The sequence below is a fragment of the Melospiza melodia genome, chromosome Z, assembly GCF_035770615.1.
Source record: "Melospiza melodia melodia isolate bMelMel2 chromosome Z, bMelMel2.pri, whole genome shotgun sequence".
Classification (NCBI taxonomy): domain Eukaryota; kingdom Metazoa; phylum Chordata; class Aves; order Passeriformes; family Passerellidae; genus Melospiza; species Melospiza melodia.
This window is the reverse complement of record NC_086226.1, coordinates 78,520,030-78,538,272: the sequence shown is the minus strand read 5'-3', so window position 1 is coordinate 78,538,272 and position 18,243 is coordinate 78,520,030. Positions and strand designations below refer to the sequence as shown.

The 18,243-nt window shown below is 47.3% G+C and overlaps 1 pseudogene; it reads right to left on the bottom strand.

The window, feature by feature from the left end:
* Positions 1–554: 554 nt before the first annotated feature.
* On the bottom strand, positions 555–17,913 carry LOC134432562 (chromosome-associated kinesin KIF4-like; annotated as a pseudogene).
* Between the last annotated feature and the right edge of the window lie 330 nt (positions 17,914–18,243).

The window sequence follows — 18,243 nt, the reverse complement described above, 5'->3', positions numbered from 1 at the left end:
AAAGGGGGAGACAGAAGACGATAGAGAGAGACAGGGACTGCTGTAAGGGCAAGTCAGCCTGACCTCAGAATTTTTTCTGATAAAAAGGAACTAATGGTAAAAGTCACATGAAACCCATAAAAATGAGTATGTATGAACCTATTGTAAAACTGTATGCATATGTATTTGAGAGAGAGAGAGAAAGAGACCTGAAGTTCTCAGAGGCACGCATGCCTTTTTTGAGGAGAGCAATCTCAGCATGCGTCCAGTGCTGTAATAAACACACCAACTTTACAACTTTGACAAAGTTGTGGGGTTTTCTTCTTTTCTCGGCAAAACAGCTGGGAACACCCACCTGGAAAATCACCTCCATTCACTCCAGGAATTTCAGAGGAAAAATTCTTACCCCTCCCTGGCCCCAACACGCAAATATTTACAGACACACAACAAAGAAAGAAGCAGTTTGGCTCCCTTGCTGAGGGCAGGAGCTGCTGCTCCAGCAGGAGAATCCAACTCCCTCAAAAGTCACCAGGAGTGTGTCATAAAGGGATGGGAAAAGCTCTAGGACAGGTAAACTACTCCTTGATGTGGGTGCAGCCTGAGAAGAAGCTGATGTTTCTGTTCACCATCCCCTTCCTCATCCTCCCAAAGGGATTCTGGTTCTCCCGGGACTCCTCGGGAGGCAGCAGTGCTGGGAATCTTCAGGAGCACCTCCTGCTCTGTGAGGTCCAGCAGGACCTGGGGGAAAGCAAGGGACAATCTTTGGAGTTAGTCACAGCTGGGGTGACCCACCAGAGGCAGCAGGACACCAAGTGCCAGGCCAACCTCAAGGGTTGCTTTCTTTACTCAAGTCAGGAAAAAGACAAAATTTTTGACAAAATATCAAGATGCAGCAGGAACAGACAGCAGTTGGAATAGTGGGAGATATGAGATAAGGGGATTTGTTTAGCTGAGGTGAAATGAGATGTGCCAGGTCAGAGAGGTCACTTTGAACGTGGGCAGACAGGATTTTATCCTGCAAACTCCTCACTTCCCCTCTCTCCTTGCTGAAGGTGCTGCAGGAAAACGTGGCAAGCTCGTGGCATCACTTCAGTGTGGGAACTGAGGACTTCAGCACACTCTCAGCTTCCACATGAGCTGCCTGGAGCTGTGCAGAGTTTTCCAGCAGCAGCTTCTCCTCTGGGGTGATCTCCCTCCAAGACCCTCAGTCAGCAGCTCTGTTCTCCCCTGGGAATACCCTGGTGGTTGGAGTGATAGACACAGGCTGGGAGAAGCTCTCTTCTGCTTTCACTGTCACTGACATCTTTTCATAAAAATCCTTTCTTTAGGACTTTCCCTTCTGGGAAGCTGAGGCCCCAGAAAAAGAATGTAAACAATGATTATCTGCTGCTGTGGAATGCAACAGGTGCACCTGTGATTGGCCCATGTTGGATGTGTACAATTAATGGCCAATCAAGGACTGAGCTCTCTCTGGGACAGAGTCGGAGAGAGCTCCTTTGTTATTCATTCTTTTCTATTCTTAGCTTAGCTGGCCTTCTGAGAACTTTTCCTTCTATTTTTAGTACAGTTTTAATGTAGTATATATCATAAAATAATAAATCAAGCCTTCTGAACATGAGGTCAACATTCTCGCCTCTCTCTTCACTCTGAAGACCCTTGTGACCACTGTGACACTTTCACCTCCGTGGGGTTTTCCAGCTTCAAGGACCCCTCCGAGTCCCTTTTGTGCTCCTCACATGTTGTGGTTTCCTGAGGGGCAGCAGAGGGTGAAGCTCTTGCAGAGTATCCATCCCTTCCCTTCCCTTCCCACCACAGCCCCCTGCTCTCCAGTTGGGAAGTTTTCCACAGTACAGGATGCTGCAGCTCAGACTAGGCCTCCACGAAATAGGCAACAGTTAGAGCACTGTGGGATGTCCCTGCTCCACATCTCTGAGACCAAGAGCAAAATTCCCACTTGAAACATCAATTTCTCATGGACCTTCCTCCTGCTACAACCTCCTCCCCCACACCATCCCTTCCATTCTCAAAAAGAAATCTGGGAATGAGTCAGGGTTTTGTGTTGTCTGAAGCCAATGACAAAACTTTAATTTACTTAGGCCAAAAGGAAAAATTGAACTTTTTACCCTCAGATTTGTGGATGAGAAGTAGGAACACGAAAATCTTTGCTGTGAATCTCCAAAACTCTGTCCTGAAGGCAGAGTCTGGTCCTGCAGCGGAAAATTTTCCTCAGTCACCAGAGGGGCACTAATTAGTGACATTCACAGAGTTTCAGCAAAGTGCACATGCTCTGCCTGGACAAACTAGACTCGTGTGGGAATTATCCCTTTCTCCAGCTTTGCTGCTGCCCAAATGCAGGCCCTGCAGCCCCTGTGCCCCCCAGAGCCAGCAGCACTCACCAGGCCCTGCTCCCTGTTCCTGCACGGGGCCGTGGAGCATCCCAACTTCTGCCTCCTGCAGCCACACTGCCTATTCCCACAGAGGCCCTTGCACGAGCACTGTGAGGGAGGGAAGGGGAATCCAATGGCCAGGATGCTCCTAGAAGGCTCCAGGTCCTGCCAGCTGTGGCATCTCAAGGACGGGGACACCCCCAAGCTGCCCTTGTTGCATTTTGCTGCCGTTTCACTGCATTTTGCTACATCCTGGAATAACTGTCCTCCTAATATCCAGAATAAAATCCTTCCACCTACAGACCCATCTTCAAGATCTACAGGATAAGTACCTTCAGCTACTCAGTGCCTGACTGGAGGTTATGCCAAAGGATCCCAGTTTCTGTGCCACACTTCCACAAAAAGAGGGAGTCCCCATCCCAAAAGCCTCAGGAATTTTTTGAGCCACAGGCTGAAGCTCCAGACTGACACAGACAGATGGAAGCTGAGGCTCTGTCAGGACTGCAAGCTGCAGGTTCCCAAAGGAAACAGGGATCCACAACAGGCCATCCTTTTTTTTTTGTTTGCTTTTCCCCCTAAAATTGGCTCCCTGGATGGATCTGGCTGCTGTTGGGGCTGTCCCTAAAGCAGTGGCCAGCTCAGACCCAGGACAGAACATGGGAGCAGGACAGAACATAGGAGAAGGTGACTTGGACAGGGAAAACCTGTCCAGGAAAGTCTTGCTGACTGCAGACAACCTTTGCTGTGTCTGTGGGAATGTCCCAAATATCCCCAGGCACCCAAATAACCCGTTCCGGCCACTTTGAGAACAGTGGAGACGCCACACCTCAAGCTCCATCCCACCCCCTGCACACAGCAGGTGCTTCCCTAGCAGACACTGCATAAAGGGCAGCTGGATCTTATCCCCATGAGGTTTCTCCTGGTTCCTCTGCCTGCTTTCTCAGGAAGCCAGTCAGAACCCTCCAGCTCCCCAGGGTCAGAGAGCAGCTCCTGTATAGGTGGCCTGTGAGTCTTAGTATGTATTGTATAGATGGCCTGTGAGCCATGGTAAAATCTGTGTATTGTTTACGTGGCCTTGCCCCGATCCTAGTTGCTCTAAATGGGCTGCAGCTGTCATGTCCTTAATTGGGCAGCAGCTGTGGCTGGTGAAGATAACTGGGATAAAAGGGGGTGGGTTGGCTGGTCAGGGAGAGCCTTGGAGGAGCCCTGATGAAGAAGCAGGAACAACACTGCTGTGAAGAGCTGCTTGTGAGAAAACCACCCAGAAGGTATGGCACTCTAGAAATATCATAACAACAATATGATGACAGTAAGTGGTGACCCCGATGTGATGGAGATATGCAGCCTGAAGAGCTGTGGCAGCCTGAGAGCTGGAGAGGTAAAGACAGCCAAGAGCTGTGAAGAAACATGGCCTTTGAGTCATTGTGGGTTATATGTATAGTAATTGTATAATTGTTAAAAGAAAAGGGGGAAATATAGGTGGCCATTGAACCTTAGTATGTACTGTATAGGCGGCCTTTGAGCCATAGTAAAATCTATGTATTGTATAAATGGCCTTGCCCTGATCCTAGTTGTTCTAATTGGGCTGCAGCTGTGATGTCCTTAATTGGGCAGCAGCTGTGGCTAATGAAGATAACTGGGATAAAAATGGGTTGGGGTGGCCAGTCAGGGAGAGCCTTGGAGGAGCCCTGACAAAGAAGCAGGAACAACACTCCTGCCTGTGAGAACGTCAACAAAAAGGTATGAGACTTTAGAGCTATGAGAACGACAATACTCCTCCACATCCACCTCAGGGCTGGGTGCTTGGGGCTTGGCTGTCATCTGCTGGCAGCGCTAGGGCTGCAACACAGGAGCACTAGGGGCTAGGCCACCAAAAATCAGCTCTGTTTCATTAATAATATTGATAATTATTATATGTTAATAGGGTTTTATTAGGGTTTTCAGAGTCCCTCGCGGCCAAGAAGGTTGTGGGGTGAGGGAGGAAAAAAATGATCTAATTTATCAGGATTGAAAATTCAATCAATTTAAACTATTGGTGACAAATCCTTGAAAGTCTGAATTGTTGATGCATCACATGACAAAAAAAAAAAGTGTCACACTCCTGTCCAAAGAATTTTAAATCATTTCTTCTTTACAGCACTACGATACGGCTCCATGCAAAGCAGCAAAGTTGGCTGTGAAACACATGCCTTGCTCCATAATTTGAAGACTGGGAATGCTAGAGAAAAACAATCTGGATTGTGAAGGAGGATGCAGAGTCAGAACTACAGTGAGGATACAGGGTTGGGGGTTTGTTTGCTTTTTTTTTTTAACCAAAAAACTAATGTAAATTATTTGAGTCTCCTGGAAAGGACTGAAGGGGCCACTTCAATGAGCAGAACTTCCATGAGTAGAAGAAGTGCCTGGTAAAAGCAGCCTGGGAGAAAGAAAACCATGTTATCAATAGCCAAGATGAACTCTGGCAAGAATTCAGGTGCTACACAAACTGTGCAGCCTCTTACTTTGGGTGGAACACAACCAGAAGGAAACTCTGGAGACTCAGGTGGCCTTTGCTGGATGTGCTGGAGCTTCTGGCCACTGGAAACTGGGAGGAGCAGCAGTTTCTGGCAAAAGGGACAAGAATTAGCTCTGCAAAATCAAACCCAGCTGCCATGAGGCTCTGGCGTCTGTACAAGGCTCTACCTGTTTCAGAGTGTCATTTTCCCAGAGGAGTTCCTGGTTCTTCTCACAGATCTCCCTTGTTTTTTCCAGCTCTTCCTCCAGTTTGCAGGACAAGAGGAAACTTATTTCATTGGAGATAAATAAGAGAAACCCCCCCCCCAGGGTTATTCCAGCCTGTACAGCGACCACCCCATGCAGGCTTCTGCAGAGGGAACACACAATCCTTCTCCTAATCCCAGGAATCCCAAAGGACCCCAGCCTCTGCACCTGGAACCGCAGTCGCTCCTGCAGATGTTTCTCCAGCTCGTTCAAGGAATCTTCCAATCTCTTCTCTGCTGCTTCTTTCTGCTGGAATTGTCTGAGCAGGCACAGAACCTAAAAGCAAGTTGGAATAAACAGGGGTGAATTCCTGAAAGGAGCACTTGGCATCAAAGTCCAGGCTCAGGGAAATTTCCTGCCACTTCCAGCACGATTCCACCCTGATCTATTTGAAAAGTGATCCTGTGCTCAGGTGTAACCTCCTCATTTAGAGCAGGAGGAAAGTTACTGAATAAACCAATTTGCACAGGATAAATATAGAGATTTCTTTGGCTTCGAATGAACCATCTGCAAAAATCCAACAAAATTTGAGCTGATATTCAGCACCAGCTTCACTTCAGCACATCTCCCTTTGCCTTCCTCTCTGAGCAGACCTGGAGATCAGACTCAAAGGTTTCCATGAGCTGTGATTCACCTTTTCCTGGTGTTGCTGTTCCTGCACCAAAGTCTGATTTTTGGAACTCTGTCTCTGCTATGTGTCTTCTCTCTTCCATCAGCATCCTCTGCACATCAGAGCAGCTGGCCTGGACACTCTGCAGTTTGCTCAGCTGCACTTTGGAGGAGACCAGCTGGAAAACAAGGGCAAGGCATGGCTTGGGGCAGGGATTCCCTGCTGGCACAGGTGCTGCAGTGTGGAGGAGAAGCATCCCTGCAACTTCCAGCCACACCAGGAGCTGGAGCAGCCCTCAGCACCAAGGAAACCAGGGGAGATTCAAAGGCAGACGCTTTGGAAGTGCAAACCAGGGAGCTGAGGGTCTTGCTCACAGTTCTGAATTCACCTCCCTTCCTGCAGCACTTGGCGTATTTTCCTTTCTTCCTTCTCCTTTGGTTTCCAAGCACCAGGGAGCAACAGGTAATTCTGTCCTTCAGTTGCTCTTTCCCTGATCCCACAATACCCCAATTTTTCTTTTTCCCATCTTGACACCAATTCCACTGCTTCCCTGCTTGCTCAGGAAGTATTTTAGATACTTTTTCTTCTCTTTCACTTTTCAAATTTGCCTCCCCCTTTCCTGTGCAAGCATTTAGCTGCCATCTCCAGACCCTCATCTATTCCACTCCCCTCTTCCCTGCTTTTCAGATTTCACTCCCCAGTATAGATTACTTTGATAAACCTCATCCACTATGAAGAGGCTGTACTCAAATTCCTTTGGTCACTTCCTGTTATTTGTGGCTAAGCAGACTTACAGCCTTTGTTTTCAGAGAAAAAAGAGGAAAATGCAGGGTTTACCTCTCTCAGGAGATACTTCAGGGCACATTTGGCCTCCAGGGTGGTGGCAATGCTGTCCCAGCACTGCTTGGCCCAATCTCCATTCTCTGCATCCAGGAGTTTCTGCTGCAGACCTACTATCTGGGCACTCCTAGGGAAGAATCCATAGATTTGGGTTTACAACACAGGAAAAAAACATGGCTGGTTTCTGGGCTAGTGTTCATGTTCCCAGAATATTAAGCAAAATAGTATAAACTGAGATTTTTTTGCTGCTCAGTAGAGCACCTGGAGCCTGCATTGCTTCCCTGTGGAGTTCTGCCTCCACTCCACATTCCCAAATAGAAGTGGAGGTTTTTCCCTCAGAGGTGCTCACTGACAGCTCAAAACAGCCAGTCTAAGTGCCTGAGTATTTTCCCCAAATTTTGGAAAAATTTCAGCCAGGAAAACCCACTGAAAAGGGTTTGGGGGTTTCACCCCCTGAAAAGCCATTTTCAACTTATTTGGTCAGTTTGCCAGTAGATACTTGGCCAATACCAAAAACCATTCCTCCATCTTTTACAGTTTGCTGTAAATCCCTCTGATGGATGGGGTGTTGTGGCCAAATTTCTTCCTGAAGTATCCTTTGAACCCCAAGAATAGGAAATTCTCGGTTGCGTAAAAATGGATTTTTGTATCAAATTTGGCATTTTTGGGCTTGTACAAAACAAAGACATACTTCAGATGTCACCCTGTGTATAAAGATGCAGATTCTTGGTGTAATTATACCTCAGCTCTGTTTTCAGTTACAATTTTCCATGGGGAATGTTTTTCATCTGTGGAGACAGAGCTTGGCCACCCATTCCACCAAACACCAAAGGTGCTCCAGGTAACATTGGAAGGCTTTCCTTGCTGACAGGCAGTGTAAATATGATTAAAGACCACAGATGCAGAGGAAAAAGGTTTGTCCATCACTATGGCTCAGACTGTAAAGGTGATTTTGAATCTTGAAGCTTTGGAAAAAGATTTTCAGCATCTGTATTTTCACCTCAATTTGATCGGCAGTGGCTCTAAAACAATTAGATGGGTTAGGGTGCTGGTTAAGCAAGCACAGCAATGCAACTTCTCTTGTACTGGGCGAAAAGGCTTTTCCCTCATCATTGCAGTGCCAGTCTGTGTGGATGAGCACTGGGACAGCGCCTTACCTGAGCTCCATCTCTGTTTGCAGGCTCTCAATCTGCTGGAGACAGAGACATCCGTGTCCAGAGCCTGCAGCTCAGCCGGGCAGTACGTGCGCCTCTGCAAGCGCAGCACACAGGGATGCAGGGCAGCAACAGGGGAGGAAATCACACTTTTACAGACATTCCAGCCAGGAAAGCCTCCAGGCGTCTCCCCACAGCTTCTGTTCCATTGTTCCTCCCCAGAAGCCTGTGCTAAGTGGAGTGAGCCACTCGCGCATCCCTCAGAATCCTTGAGGTTGGAAAAGCTCTCCCAGAACGATGAGTCCAACCATTCACCCAACACTGATGGGTCACCCGTGTCCCCACGTGCCACATCCAGGTGGTTTTTGGACACTTCCAGGGATGGTGATTCCAGCACTTCCCTGAGCAGCCTGTCCCAAAGCCTGCCTGCCTTTTCAGGGAAAAAAAAATTTCCCAAATTCTACTAAGTAACAAGTTCCTTCAGCACCTCTTGTCCCTGACATTGAGAGGATAAAAATATTAACCCTTTCTCCCAGAAAGGGATCCCAGATGGGATCCATCCCCACCTTCGGAGGGAACACGGTGGTCAAGAAGGAGAGAGAAGAATGAATCCAGTACTGCTGAACAGCCAGAGGAGTGGGATGGGAAAAGGGGAATTTCATTCTTACCCACAGCTTTGGATGGGGGTTTTCTCCAGCATCTTTCTTCTCTTTCAGCTGAAGAAGCTCGTTTGCCAGGATTTTCCTGTCCTCCAGCAGGTCTGCCAGGTGTCTTCGAGCTTCCTCAGTGCTGACAAGAACCTCGACTTCATTTGCAAGCCAGCTCTGAAAAAATAACCCCCAAAACCCAGTGGCTGGGCTCAACTTCTGGACTGAATCCTTCTGATTAATCCCATTGCAATTCCCTGGTCCTCCTGCTGTGCTCCAGCCACCAAGGCCAGCAGCACCCACCCCAAATCCCAGTTTGCCCAGTGTAGGGATGCAAAACCACTGTTACCCACTTCGACTTGTGCAGCAATTCCTTCCGTGCCCTGATTTTGGCTCTGTTTCAATTTATCTGCCACCTCCTTCTGCCTCTGCAGGGCATTCTTGAAGTGTTTGTTGGCAGCTGCTGCCTGGAAAAGATTCCACTAGGAGCTGAACAGGGACTGCAAATCATCTGCTACAGCTGGAAACACCAGGGATTCCCAGCCCAGGGCAAACACTGGGACAGCGACAGCACAAGGTTAATAAATCTCAAGTAATCCTGGTTTAACTCAAGGATTCCTGCCTTTATTTCCTTTGCTGCCATTCCTCCTTTAAAAGAAAAGCTCCTGCTATGCCTGGAGGCAGAAGAAGACACCCAAAATGAGAGGCTGAAGATGAATTTCTTCTACAAAGCCGTCCTGAAAGGATTCTGAACTGCAACCTTGTAGATGCACCACCCAAACTCATTCCCCACTTCCTACCTTGGGCATCTGCATTGCCACAGGAGCCTGGCCCCCAGAGCCACCTGGCCCCTTAAGGAGCAAATTTAGCTGGGATCCCTCAAAAGCAGAAATGGGGGTTTCTCTACAGAGAGAATTTATTTTTTCCCCAGCCTCTAAACTTCCTTTCACAGGTTTCTGTGTATCCTGTTCCTTCCTCCAGCCCCACTTGGCAGAATTTAGGGGTTGGTTGGGATTTCCAGGAGATGTTGGCTCCTCACCTCCTCTGTTTTGTGCCAGGGATCATTGGCCTGCCAGCTATCTTTGAGCTTCCTCAGCGCTGACAAGAACCTCAACTTCATTTGAAGCCGGCTCTGGAAAAATAACCCCCAAAACCCAGTGGTTGAGGAGCTTGAGGAACTCATATTGTCTCTTAGGGTCCTGCAAGGAGAAACAGCTGCAAGAGTCACATTTTCCATGACAAAAGAAAGGTTGCAGCCCCAAAATTCCAGCCTGGGCACCCCAAGGCAGTGAGGGGCAGGAATTGCTGTGGCACTCCAGGTGTTTGCTGGCCATTGCACTCAGCAGCTGGATTTTATTGACCTGCAGAGCCAACATTCCTTTGGAAGTTTAAAAACCTCCCATGCTGAGGCCAAACCCCATAACTGTAAATCCTTAAAATATTGACTGATTTTGCTTTCTGCTTCAGAGCAGAGGCACAGCTGTGGCAAGAGCTCGAAGATCTCTGGGCACAAACAAGTCCAAGTGGTTAAAGTGGCAGCCACATGAGTCAAGCTTCTTTTCAAAGCATTCCCAGCTCTTCTAAGACACTTCCCAGTTAAAGAAACCTTTCAGCAGCAGTTTGGAGGGAGGAATCGTGTGAGGGGCTTGTTTGATCACCTTTTCCTTCAGCTGGATCACCTCCTTGTCCTTCTGCTGCTTCCACTGCCTGAATTTCTCAGTGTCTTCTTTCATCTCACGCATCAGCTGCACCCTTTGCTGCTTCATTTCCTGAAAGACACCAGTGGCTGGAAGAATTATCCAGGATTTACATCCTAAAGAGCTCCAACCTCCATTTGCCCCTGTGCCTGCCAGGTGTGGGGAGTGGAAGATGGGAAATCTTGCTGTGCTCCCACACTCAGGACACTCTCAAAGGGCTAAAATACAGGGAATTTTTTTTTTTTGGCATAAGAGGAAGATCAACACAGGCACAATTTAGAGAAATTGAAGAGGAATCAAATTATTTGACTGAGGCAATAAATTAGAACTGCCAGAAGACACTTTGGACTTATTTTCCTCCCAAAACTCACTAGTCACCTGCCTATTGCGGTCATGTAGCCACAAGAATCTTGCCAAAACCTGCAGTCTGAATAAACAGAAAGTGGATTCCTAAGTGGGATTCCTGTCAGGGATTTCTGGGATTCCTGATTGGGATTCCTGTCAGGGATTTCTGGGATTCCTACCTGGGAGCTGCTTTGCCCACACTGGCTCAAGTCAGAGGTGCCTATTTGTTACCCTGATCTCCTGGCTCAGTTTGGATACCGTGTGCTCTGTGGATTCCTTCAGCTTCAAGAGCTTGGATTGCTCATTCAGCTTCTTCTTGAGCTCAGTAATTTGTGCTTCCAGCTCCTGGAGCCTTTTCCGGCGCCGCTCGCTCAGCTTGGAGAGGAGCAGCAACAAATCCAAATGTCACCTCTGCCACCTCTGCTGCTGCTGAAAGCCCACAGGAGGCTTCTCTGCAGCTCCTGGCACATTAAAGGGACATTTTTACACCAAAAAACAGTTTTTACAGATCATGGAAGTCCAAGACATTGGATTTGCAGACACACTGACAACCCCCAGGGCTGCAGGCAGAGCCCTCTTACTTGGCCTGGTTGATGTCCTTCTTTGCTATTTGCAGAGCAAGAACCAGCTCCTCCTTTTCCTCCTGCAAGTTGCTGATCTCCAATTTCAGATCCCTTGGAAAGACACCCTGAGACAAAGCTTTAAGACTGAGAAACTGTGGGAACTCAGGATATCACTCCGGATGTCCAGAGTTACCGAGACAACCCTTGGGGGGCTCAGAAATCCTGGAATGTTGCCAGGAGTTCTTGGTGGTTGGATTTTGACCCTGCACGGGATGTACCACCTGTCTGAGGATGAGAGAATCACTTGGGGATAAATGGTGTAAGAATTAATTATTCACTGGGTGAAAATACAGATTTTAGGATTTTGGTGCAGGGGGGTTGTGGAGACAAATGGAGGGATCAGGGTGTGTCTTGTCCTTCTTCTTTCTTCTTCTTGTCATCCATTTTCTGTGGTGATGTTGGCACTTTGGGATTGGTCCTTAGTGAAGGTGCACTTGCTAATATGGGTGGAAGGTATTGGGAAATAAAAGTAAATATGATATATGTAGTTTTTAGTATAAAAATAGACGACTGCCCAGTGGGAGGTCAGAGTGCCCTTGGCTGCCGTGCTGGTCAGACCTCTGTTGCAGCTACATGTATTCAGCCTTCTAGAGCAGAGGAGGTCAGAGTCCGGCTCGCTGAGGGTAAGGCCCACACCTCGCTGCACGGTCGGCCAGCGCCCCTCGGCGCCGTAAGGCCTCGGGCTGTGCTGGCTGCGGCCTGGATCGCTGCTAAACGACGAGAAGGAAGGAGCTGGACACTTGCCGGGGGGGCTAAACTTGGTTTACTGAAAAGCCCACGATGTATCAGTGAATGACCAAGAACAAAGGGTGCTTAAGGGTTTTAAAGAGAAGGAGTGGACCCGGGAGGGGTTTACAGAAGACCAGTGGGGGGAGAAGAGGGGATGAGCTTAACACAAATGACATAGTGGAGAGCCCAATAGGTACCAGGTATGGGAGGGGTCCCGGGACCACAGCCAACCACAACCCCCAAAGAGGAGAAGCTTCTGGAATGCCAGGTGGAGTGGGGGGGGGGTGATTGGCTTGGCCCAGGGAGGAGAAGAAGCATACATATAAGGGAAAAAAGGGAGGAGGAATTATATAACCTAACAGATTGACAATAGAACTGGCAGGGCTGTGACGGGAAAACTGAGGAGGGCAGAACCATTTTACACAAAACGGGGAGGAGCAGATACATAAAATGGGGGAGGAATTAAATGAACTTAATGAACACACTATAACACTCTGTCAGGCTGGAAGAAAATTTTGTAGATAAGAAATAATAAACAATACTGAAGACTGAAAATCTGAGGAGTGCAGACTGGTCCTTTGGAGTGTGGGCTGTCCCAAAGCCGTCCTACGTGTGACCGGGCAGAGACAAAAGCTGGACCGGCCAAGCAACCTTGAAAAACCCAGTTCCTTCACAGCAGGCTGCTGAACCACCTCATCTCAGAGCAGTGTGAGGGTCACAGGGGCTGGCCCAGCACACTCTGGAGCTTTGGAGTGCACAGAGTCACTGGGGTTACATCCTGACTGAATCATTCCATAGATGAGAGATCCCAGCACAACAGTGACCCAGCTCATGGAATAAACCCAAACCAGAACAGGCTCCTGAGGACAGACCTCCTCCCTTCCCTCCCCATTGGGGAAAACAAACTGAGCAAGGAGGATTTCAGCTTTACCTGGTACTGGGACTCAATGGGCCCAAGCTGAGTATCTTTTTGAGGCCTTTTTTTGGCCATAGCCTCTTTCACAGTCAGGGCTTTGTGGAGCTCCAGCAGCTCCCTGGAGAGCTGTGCCTGGCACAGGGCTGTCATAGACATCTTTTGTGAAAAATCCTTTCTTTAGGATTTTCCCCTTTCTGAGAAGCTGTGGCCTCAGCAACAAAATGTAAACAATGGTTATCTGCTGCAGTGGAATGCAACAGGTGCACCTGTGATTGGTCTCCTGTGGATGTTTGGATTTACTGACCACTCACGGCAGAGCTGTTCTTGCTTTCTGCCTGGACACAGAACTTTGTTTATTCCTTCCTTTTCTATTCTTAGCTAGTTAGCTTCTGAGAATTTTTCTCTCTATTGCTATTAGTGTAGTAATAATGTAATATATAGCATAAAATAATAAATCAAGCCTTCTGAACATGAGGTCAACATTCTCTCCTCTCTCTTCACCCTGAAAAACCCTTGCAAGCCCTGTGACACAGGGCGTGTTGGATGCTGAAGACAGAGCCTCTCTTGGATTTCCACTTTGCTCCCTGCAGGAGACACAGCCATGAGGAGAGGCCAGTCCAGAGCTCCTGAATTACATTATTTCCACAGAGCACTTCAGATTCATTTTTATGTAAAAAAATCAAATCTTCAGAAATGAGAACAGGTTCTTGAGCGTGAACATATTGAGGTTGAAACAGCACGGACAAGGGTGATGTTTTATCAAGCATTTGGGTTAGAAAATGAGCAGGAGGGAGCAGATAAAAGTGGTGAGGAGATAAAACCATGCCCCAGTGAGGTGTGCACTGCTGAGCCCCTCACTTACACCTGCAGAATCCTGCTCTGCAGCAGCTTCTGTGGTGGCAGCGCTTTCGCTCTGGTGGACAGAGAGAAGAAAACTTGGGTGAAAAGGGAAATATGAAATAAAATGAAGGGAATAACAGTCTGTTGGCACATTATGGCAAAGCACAGTGTGATTCTCCTTTGCCCAGAGCCTCTCTGGAAAGAGGAGGCCATCATCCTTCTCCTCAAGCAATGTGGGGAAACTCCTCCATGTCTAGTTGGGAAAAACTATCCTTGAAATCTTCCCTGAACTCCAGCACTGGAGAGAACAGGAGGAGGAGAGAACAGAGGAATGTCCGGTGAGGGAGAACTGAAATTCCTTCATTAGACAAAAAGCTGGAAGCTTCTATTTAACAATTTCAGAGCCCTGCAATTTATATTGTCCATAAAAATCACAAAGTTTTGAACACTCCATCAAATTTAGGGGCTGCAAATCCACGCCAAGCTCCTGTGTCAGGTTTTTCCATGTAGACTCCTCGTTCCCTTCCCTTCAGGAGCAGCACAAGTGGCCTTTCTGCAGCATTACAGCACACCAGGACATTTTTGAAGTGGATCTCAAGAGTCATTTCACATTTTAATTGCTGGGCTCCTTGAGGGAAGCTGTTGGAGTGGAATCCCAGATTTCCTGGGATTGTTGTCACAGCTCCCTGGGTTCAGCCTTACCTGCAGCTCAGCCAGCACCTGCTGCAGGTTCCTGATCACCTCCGCGTTTTCCTTTAGCTCCTCATCTTCCACAGTGTCCACCAGCTTCTGCAGATCCAACTTGCACCTGGAAACGTGGGAACAAGTCCATGCTGAGTTTGTGCTAGGGAAGAGCAACCTTCCCCACTCAACCTCTGGATTAATTCTGGATGAACAAACTCCAGCTGGTTGGATCCAGTTTATCCCACTGAAAACACTGAATTCCCAAGCACATTATCCCAAGAAAAGGGTGTGGGGACACTTACACAGCATGGTGCTGGAGCTGCTCTAGTTTTGCATTCATCTTCTCATTTTCTTGCTCTGTCTAGAGAAATCAGAATTGTAGAAGATAAGAAGCCATAAATCAGCTGAAATCCAAGGCCAGTTTGGATTTCACAGCATTTTTTCAGGGATAGTCACTACAGGCAATAAGAAAAAAGCAGGGTGGGGAAGGGAGAGCACAAGTGTGCAAGTGCTATTTAAAATATTAAAACAAAATATTTAAAGTATTAAAAGAGCTGAAAGATTCAGCTGAAGATTTTTCCAAAAGGAAACTAAAGACCAACAGATTCAGGCAGCTTTTTCATTCTGACTGGTTTGGAATCAACATGAAAGGAACACTTAAGAGAGGTTCTCACTATGTCATAAATACTGGAATTGCTGTTGATTCACTCCCAGCAATTTAGAGCTCTCCTGGGAAAATAAACTTATCAGGATGATCCTCACTCAGCCCCTGGCTCAGCTTCTGCATCTCCTCCTGCGGGGATTGGTTCTTCTCCATCAGGGATTGGCGGCTCTCTGAGGGGGCCAAACCACTGCAACAGCAAGGAGCAGCTGGTTGTGAGTTTGGGCTTTGGGACAGCACTGAAATCACCTCCAAAATTATTATTATTGCTTAAATAATTTAAAAGAAATAGCCCGGAATGGTTTGGGAGGGGAGGATCTTAAAGCTCATCCAGCTCCATCCCTGCCATGGGCAGAAACACCTTCCACAGATCAGGCTGCTCCAGGTTCAGTCCAAGCCTTGGACACCTCCACAATGCAGGAGAAACCTCCAAAGAGAGGTTGTGAACTCCATGTCCTTGGTTTTGGAACATTCCCATGTGGAGAAATAGCTATGTGACAAGGACCCAGCTAATCTGAGTCCCTGCAGCTGCAAAACACTGTGGCCTTGAGCATAGCTGTGGTACGATAAGGTTGAGAGAGACACGAGGAAAAGGAGATGTAAGTTCCAAAGAATGAGGAAGAGCTGATATCTATGGTATAACCAACAGACTGCTTGGCTTACAGAATATGTATGAGCTTATTACTTGTTGTGCATAAATATCTGATGCCCTCATCAATAAATGAAGCTTGCTGGTCACTCATATTGAGCGTCCAATCTTCCCTCACCGTGACATTCCCAGAACACAACACCTGCACAGTCCAATTCTGTCCCAGATTCTGTGCTTTTAAGGGTAGTGGAGGTGGAACTGCCACACATTTAGGGGTAGAGGTGTGAGGAGAACAGGGATGGAGGGTCTCAGAGACAGGAATTTATTCAGGAGGTGTTTCCTGCTTCCTCTTTTACTTCCTGCAACAGATTTTTGCAATCATAAGGTGTTTGCTACAAAACTAAATATCCCATGGAATTCCAGTAAGGATGACAAAAAGAGGGGAGAAGAAGCAACCATTTTGTTTCCCCCTCACTCCACAGCCCTGTCTGGGGCTAAGAGATCCAGAGACTTCTCTGGAGTGTGATAAATACACATCCAGAGCACGTTAAATAACAAATCTTACTTGAGAGCCACAGGCAGGGTCCCTCCATGGGCCTGGAGCAGCAACACCTGGAGCTGCTGGAGCTGCAAAGACAAATAATGATTGCTTGTAAATGTAACAGCTCCATGGACCCTTGGTCTTCCTCACTCCCCCGCTCCATAATTCCCCTTTTACCACTGCCTGGGGAAAGGAGTAGTGTTCTTACTGTACTTCAAATTATTTATTCCTCAAATATACGCCTCAAAAAGTTCTTCACTTCCCTCTGGGATCACCCCAGGAAAACCTCTTCCCTTCCCCTCGTGCTGGGCACAGTCAGGAGGGCACCAAACCATCTCTGTATTTTTGATTGTGCCTGTAGCTCACCAGGCGAAACTTAAATTACAGCAGCACCATCACTTTTCTCTGGCTGCAGAAACACTCCAAAAAAAAAATCCACACATCCCCTTCCCACCACCTCCAGAGACAGAGCAATGCACATTAGGGATGTTTTGCTACCTACTCCAGCCACCCAGACTTAAAGGACACTCCTTTAGATGATGCAGAGACCTGGTTCACTGACAGGAGCAGCTACATTGCCAGTGGAAAGCGACATTGCAAAGTGCACAGTGACTACCTGCAGAGAGGTAATAGAGTCTGGACCCTCACCAACAGGGACCTCTGCGCAGAAGGCTGAGATAAATGCATTGACCCACGCCTTAGAAACAGCAAAAGGAAAAGAAAATAAACATCTATACAGACTTGAATTGTGCATTCGGAGTTGTGCATGCACCTGGAGCCATCTGGAAGGAGGGAGAACTGCTGACCTCACAGGGAAAGAAGAGACAATCTGGCTGCTGGAAGCAGTTCATCTGCCTGAAAAAGCATGTTAAGGCACACCAGAGAGTGAGCTTAAAATTGGAGGAAAGGAATGAGCTGGTGGATGGAGAGGCAAAGTAAGCAGCAAAGGGTGAGGTACAGATTTTCCTCAAAGGTAAGCCATAATACAATAATACTAATCAAAAGAGACGTACAACTGCAAGGGGTGGGCTACCATTGAAAGAGAGCTAGTAATCCCTTCCCATTTTCGTGGTTACTAGTGAAGGAAGAGCACTAGAAAACACACTAGGGCCTAACTACTTAAAAGCTTTTTATAGAGTGTGGCTCCTTTCCCAAAATGACCAAGGCTGCCATTGATACAGAGTGCATTGAAAGGAAGTGTTGACTTTTAAGTAGTAGTTTCCATAGGCTTTCTAGAACATATACCTGATTGAAACAATCGTTGTATCGTTGTCAGGAATTTACATGCCACTATCACTCAGGTCAGCTGACAATGTGATCCTTGCCTCCAGACTAACCCCAAAATACCCCCAGCCGAAACTCGGTCAGACTGGGAGAGGCCATGGGCCTGCACAGCAGTGGCAAATTAACTTTTCAGAACTCCCAAGGAAAGGGGGGTATCAGTATTTACTGGTATTGGTATTGTTAGATACATTTTCAGGGTGGCCAGAAACATTCCCCACCAGAACTGTCAAAGCTCAAGAGGTGACCAGATTATTTTTACAAGAAATAATACCACGCTTCAGAGTTCCAGCCACGATATCCTCAGATAAAGAATCATATTTCATTTCCAAAGCAGTGCAACAGAATAGTGGCCACCTGGGCATAGACTGGGAACTTCACGCTCCATACTGCCCCAATCAAGTAGCCAGGTAAGAAAATGAATCATTTGATTAAGCAGCAGATTGTAAGACTGGGGCAGGAAGTTAATCTACCCTGGCCCCAAGCTCTTCCACTAGCACTATTGCAAATTCGAACTAAACCTCGGGCTAAAGGAAAGCTGAGTCCTTTTGAAATGCTCTATGGAATACCATATGGAATACAAAAGGGAATGTCCACCCACATTGGGGTGATAACACTGGCCACCTGCATGGTGGCTTTAAGCAAACAGCTCAGAGGAATTGAGAAACACGTGGCTGGAACTCAGAGCAGAGAGCTAGATGGGCCAGTACATAACATACAGTCTGGAGATTATGTATATGTTCAGCCTCTTGCAGAAAAGACTTTGGAATGATCCCTTTCACTTGGTCACATATGTGACACTGTTCACAGGGGTCCGAGGATGAGGGAAGGGACAAGGATCTGACTCCATGTTTCAGAAGGCTTGATTTATTATTTTATGATATATATTACATTAAAACTATACTAAAAGAACAGAAGCAAATGTTTCATCAGAAGGCTGGCTAAGAATAGCAAAAGAAA